This window comes from Lactuca virosa, chromosome 3 (assembly GCF_052849685.1).
Source record: "Lactuca virosa cultivar CGN04683 chromosome 3, Lactuca_virosa_CGN04683_v6, whole genome shotgun sequence".
Lineage (NCBI taxonomy): Eukaryota > Viridiplantae > Streptophyta > Magnoliopsida > Asterales > Asteraceae > Lactuca > Lactuca virosa.
The window spans coordinates 147,183,322-147,189,947 of record NC_136428.1 but is presented as its reverse complement, the minus strand read 5'-3'; the positions used below and the strand labels follow the sequence as shown (position 1 = coordinate 147,189,947).

At 32.2% G+C, this 6,626-nt stretch overlaps 1 non-coding gene across 1 annotated transcript; it reads left to right on the top strand.

The window, feature by feature from the left end:
- Positions 1–2,232: 2,232 nt before the first annotated feature.
- TRNAH-GUG (transfer RNA histidin (anticodon GUG)) lies at positions 2,233–2,304 on the top strand. The gene has a single exon. It is a non-coding gene; the product is annotated as a tRNA-His (tRNA).
- The last annotated feature ends 4,322 nt before the right edge of the window (positions 2,305–6,626 follow it).

Below are 6,626 nucleotides of genomic sequence, written 5' to 3'. Positions count from 1 at the left end.
GGCGACTACAGCGGCAGAAAAAGACGGAGAAGGGCAATGCAGTTCGACTGGTCAATGGGGGCAGCAGGTTCGTTGGTCCTTGCAGTTCACAACTTCGTTGGAAGCAGAGCAGCAACGGCACAAGACAGCGGCAGCAGTGGTGCTAACGTCCGGCGATAGTGGAACTTGACTCGGTGGTTCACGGCTCCGACAGCGACGGCGATGGCTGAGAGTGAAGGAAGAAGGTTGGCGGCTGGAGAAGCTTATTAGGGTTAGGGTTTCTTGAGTCACATGCTTCCAACGGGTAGGGAGGGTATCGGGTTTATTATGCCCGCTCATTCTTAAAACTTCACTCACAGTTACATAATCTACCCCTCCCTCTCAATTCTTTTCGATTCAACTCCATAAGTTACCATATAGCCCCTCCATGACAAATTCTTTTCAACTTAGGTACATAATTTACCATTCGACCCTCAGCATTCCAAAATCCTTTTAATTTAAGTCCAATAATTTACAAAACACCCCCTGACTTCTGAAAATCTTTACAAAATAAATCTCGGGGTTACACTTTAACCCCCGAAAGTCTAAAATATATCATTTGGCTCCCCGAAACCAGCACTCCGCTAAATATTATTGATTTGGCTATAAAATAATAATAAAATTACATCCCGGGCCTTTAGAGTTTATTATTTATTTAATTAATTTTAAACGGAATGTTACAACTTAAGTAAATGTATCACTTGATATAATGTGTATAAAAAACTGTATACCTATTAAACTCATTTAAATTAGAAACGAGTGCCATATGTTCATTAGTAACCGGCTGTCGGGGGTATTTCCCTAAAAATCATTGCTTTAGCATATATAGTAAGGAGACTCTCACCGCGTCCGCAGTACTTAATTGATGAAGTAAGGTATTGAAGAAGTGCATAAGGTCAGCCATTCTCATTGAACGTGAAAGCGACACAAATGGAAACACACGTTGTTCGAACTCTGCAAAACTAGAACCGGGGGGGGGGGGGGGGGGAGGGGGGGAGGATAATCCACGAATTGTAAGTCGGTGACCAAGTAGAATGCTTTCCTATCAAAGCAAACATGATAGTCGCCGACCAGAAATAAAAGCTCTTGTAGGTCAACTAGATCATAAGTAGTAAATTCCTTTCACATAAGACAGTGACAGAGGAAAGGGTGACATTCCACACCCATCTACATGTTCACGTAATCACCAAAACATGATTCTGCGCCTAAGTTTAGGCTTGCAGGTTGTAGTAATAACAGTTTTGTATGTTCTACCGTGTTACAATCAAAAAAATAGTTAATTAGGTATTTTTGTATGTATGTTCGGGAGGACTGAATACATAATTCCGAAACTCAAGTCCAGAGCAACAATCCGGAACGTAATTCTGGACAAAATTCTGGAATTGGATTCCAGAATGTTCCTCGTATTCCGAAGGAGTTCTTATTATTCTGGACATGATTTTCAGATTCCGAACTAATCAAAATGAAGATTTTTAGTACGATTTTTTGATGTACCATACATATATTCCTACACGTAATCCTATAATTGCCTTTAAACCAATAAAATTCACAGAAAAACTAATAATACCTATATAAGTGCATAAATTATACATGTTTTAACGTATAATCTAAAATAAAAGTATATAATTATAAACATAATGAAAACTTACATATAAAAAATACATCTCATCACCGCTATCAAAAAACATTTCCAATTTTAATGGTGTTCGGAATGCTGTCAGCTGTCTGTAGGGTAATCCGAAATGAGAGGGTGCGAAATGAAATCCGAAACGGGTTAAATTGGTATTTATAAGCGGAACCACATTACCGGGTCAGATCATTACCCATTGAATTGGATCCGAAATAACTCATTCCGGACCGAGTGGTCTTTTTTTAATAGAAAAAAAAATGTTATTATTATTAAAAATAATATTAGAAAATGGTTAGTTTACTCAATTTCCTTAAAATAAATTGTTCATGTGTTTCTGAAAAGAAAAAAAAAATAATCGAAATGATACATAACTGAACATGTCATTATTTTTATCATAAAATTGTTTTAAACATGTACAATTTCAAGAAAAGAAAACCCATCAATTTATCCTAGTTTCCTTCTTTGCAATGAGTCTGAAGCTTGTAGGTTATACTTCTATCTCATCGTTTTACAGCGGAATAAGTTTGTTGTGCTCTTTTAGTAACGTCTTATTTATATGAATTTATAGATGCAACAACCATCAAGTGGCTGTAGTTTAGTGGTAAGAATTCCACGTTGTGGCCGTGGAGACCTGGGCTCGAATCCCAGCAGCCACAATTTTCTAATCTTTTTTTGAGATTATTCTTCATGTGAGATTCTAGTGGCTAATTCATACATGGTATATGTTTTTTTAATAGTGTACTTGTTCTCAGTGTGAAACAAATTGTTATTACTACATAGGTCCGCCAATGTTTCCAACTAAAGCGAAAGGAAATAAAACTGTTAACTTGGTATATATTTTAATTAATCTCAAGTAATGATGGATGAAATCTAAATTTATGTCAGTTATGGTTCTTTGGCCTAATTCTTGTTCATTTCTAGTCTAATTATATAGGCATGGATCGAGTTGAACAAGGCCAAGCCAAAGAATGTCGTTTATATCATGAACATCCACACATCGGACTAACTCGTCACATTGTACTTGAAGATGTTTGAATGTGACTAGTTTCAAGATACGTGTGTTTGAACTTACAACTGGTTGAGTGGCATTAACTATTTGCAATATAAAAATTTAGGGTTATCTATTAATATGACCAAAATGGGAGGTGTTACGCTACTAAATGACATTTTTTAAGTACCACAAAATAACAACTTCCGTTTTAAAAATTAAATTTGAGAAATAAAAATTGAAACTATGGAATTTTGTTCTAATCTAGCCACACCAAACTGAACCGAAAATCATTTATTTCCATAATCTCAATTAGGTAATCCCAAAGAAATCATAAGTTCTATCAAAATCCACATATAACACCGTCAAAGATTAACCATCATGGCCTATAATTTTGAGAAATTATAGCCGAAGATGTTTTAATTTTGAAAAAATATGCTAATTTTCATAATTGTTTTGCTAACCTTAACATCAAATCTTGACTACTTCTTTCCAAAGTATTTCAAAAATATTACTTTAATTTGTGAAATTGTTTTGTTGAAAGGGCATCATAGTTCTCAAAACAACATCATACTTGGAAAGTTATGGTTTCACAAATTAGATAAGAAAATTGTGTGTATATCACAAAGCTTGCAGTATCTTCTATCACAGAAACACATTTCAATGGAAACTCTGTAAAGCGTAACGACTAAAACATTGACTTTGTAACATCTCATTTTTACGGATAAATAAAATTTGTTAAATAAATTTATAATAGTACTAAAAGAAATAGGTGTTGTTTGTGTTTGCTTATTTAAAACAATTTACATTTTTGTTTAAAAATGTTTATTGACTTATACAGTGAAAAAAATAGAGTTTTAAAAATATATTTGAACTTCTAAAATAAATAAAAGAATAAAAGAGATCGCAGGTTCTAATAAATTCTAGGGTTCTTTGCTTTAAAACTGAAAGATAAAAATAAAAAAGTGATCTTGAAATAGGGATAGTCTATAAATTACATAAAGTAACCAATCATTCAAGTCAAATTTCTCCTAAAGAGTAATCTTGCCAAAATTATTAAGACAAAAACATCTCAAAAGAAACTACAAATCATCACACACGTCGCTGTTTCCTGAGTCGACACCCGTTATGTATGTTGTTAACAAACATTAGTATTACTCATTAGTCAAATTTCTCCTAAAGAGTAAGATGCATTACTCATTAGTATTATATGTTGTTAACAAACATTCTTAAAAATATTCTGACAGAATACATTTATACATTTGTTGGATTACAAGAAAAGAAGTTATTATAATTTTATTTGTTTGTTTAAACGAATCATTTGATTTGTTATCGTGAGATGTATCTTTTGATAGTGCAAATACTTTGTAGTACCATAGACCTATATAGCCAATAACAAATTACATCAAACTTCTCATACTTAAGATATTCAGGTGAATATGTATAGTCGCTAAAGTGAACATAATTTACTAGATTTATATGGATTCTAAATTTTAAATGAAATTGTAGGTTGAGACTTGAGAGTGAACAAGCTTACCAGTTCTCTGTTCAGCCCTCTGAAGAATTTATATGACTTTCAAACTTTTAAAAGATTTTTAACTGAATTAAACACAATGCCAATTACTATCATTTTACCAAATTTAGGTAGAGTGGTAAGTAATAGTGTGATTATCTATAAATTTTCCCAATTATTGAAGTTATTTTTACTTCTTTTGTTTTATTAAATCTTTGACTTTAATTCCACCTAAGACATGACCATTCAACTTTTTTATGTTGTATTTTGTATACAATGCCTTAATAAGAAAAAAAGCTAAAGTGTAATGTTATAATAGAAAGAAATGAAAGTTGGATGCTATAATACACAAATAATTGGAACTATGATACTAATATTGCTTTTCCAACAAAATAATCATAGTTGTTTTTATGTTGGTGTAATTGTAGAGTCTTGCCCACTTGGGAAGTATGAGATTATTTAATCGCAGATAAGATTAACGTACTTTGAATCCGCTAGCAATGTACTTTCCTTGTCTTATCAACTTTCCAACTAAATCTATGCAATCAAACACTTGATGTAATCGATAAAGATTTCTTTCAGCAATATTTTTGGGTCATGCTTAGCACGGGCCAGAAACTTTCTAGTATATATATATATATATATATATATATATATATATATATATATATATAACTCTACTTTAGTTATATTTTTTTCATTAATACACTCTATATAATTAACTACTTCAAGTGCCATTAGCATTCTCATACTATAAAAATAAAAATAAATAAATAAATAAAAGGCATGTTCATGGATCACTTATCTCATTTGAGTAAAATTTTCTGGAATCGCAAGCTTTATTTGTTTTAACTTATCATAAATGTCACACATAGAGTATATTGTTGGTTTTTTGGAAAATCCTTCCTTATATGTAATTGCTTCAAAGAAATACATGCATGCATATAAACATACTTTAATCGTCCTTGAATGCTTGCTTTTCATAGACCAATTGAACTCTCATTTTCACAAGGTTCTAAAAATCATAAAACAAGTGAGTTATGTCTAGACATCTTCTGTTAGATGGGTTATGTTGCTCTTTTTAAGTGTGATTTCAGCATGTCTAGTGTTTCATATCTATTGAAAGACACACCCTAACTAAAATTATCAAAATTCTTCTTGACAACACTAATAGTTTCCATTATTATCACTACCTTCTCTTGATCTCACAATAAAAATATTCGTACACAAATATTAATTCCAAATCCATATTCAATCTCTAATGATTCAAGCATACCGGATATTACACTAAGTACGTATCATGTCATTTGTGGTAGACTATATCAGATTACATTCTAGTGATCCATGTACCACATTAGATAGGGTTTTCTTATGTCATGTTACATTTGTAAGAATTCAAAGTTGAATCATGTATCTTGCATCAATTTCAAATTTTCCAATGTTTGTTTATTGACGGGTGCGGACTCTTTTGCTACTGTCTATCTATTATAAACTATGATTCCCACATTATAGTCACAAATCTTATTATAGAAAGATATTTCCAAACTAAGACTGGCATTCAGTTAATTTTGAAAACAACTGCATATAACTTGTGTGTGTCTATCACACACTATATTTAGGGAATCGCTAGTGCTTCTACTAGATCTAATGAAAACTTGCAATCCTACTTCTAACGATAAGATTAATTTGACTTCTAATAGGATAAGGGTCACACATAGATGTTTGCTTTGGATGAAAGTTCATACATATCATATGGAATATAGACTTCCAAAGTTATTTTGATGCACCAATGAATCTATCCTCGCGAAGGTGGTCATTCAAAAATTACTCTAAAAAAGTCTTGTAATGTTCCAAAAATAAAAATAAATTTTGAACCTTTTAAAAACTCATTTATTTAATATAAAATCCCAAAGGTTTCATTACTTGACTAAAACCATTAAAGTTTAACTAAAAACATCCATAATAATGAACTCTATTATGTTTCATAAATTGTCATTCAAAACAACGGATACAAAGTTTATACAGTTCCATAGTTATAAATAATCATCAAGTTGCGCCATTTGTATAGTCAAGCCATGTCATTCCCTTTACAAGAACCTACAAGTCCTGAAACAATAATTTTAAGAAGGAAAGGGTAAGCACGAAGCTTAGTGAATTCCAACACAACATAACAATAGAAGTATTACATCCTACTCCTACATACCATGCCATTATCAAACATACACAGTGGCGGATGCAGACTGTTTTAGTAGGGGTGTCCCTCGTACTTCAAGCTAGTGTACTTAATAGAAAAAAAAATTACACTACGTGCCGGAAATTGAACAGTGGCCCGGGACCCCCCAATGCTCCATTAAGGTCCGCCTATGAACATACAAAGCATTTATATAGCATAAACATCAAAATCATACAACATGTGCCTATTTAGGAACACATCCTAAACAACACCCAACTAAGGACTCAATATTACTGTCGTCGGT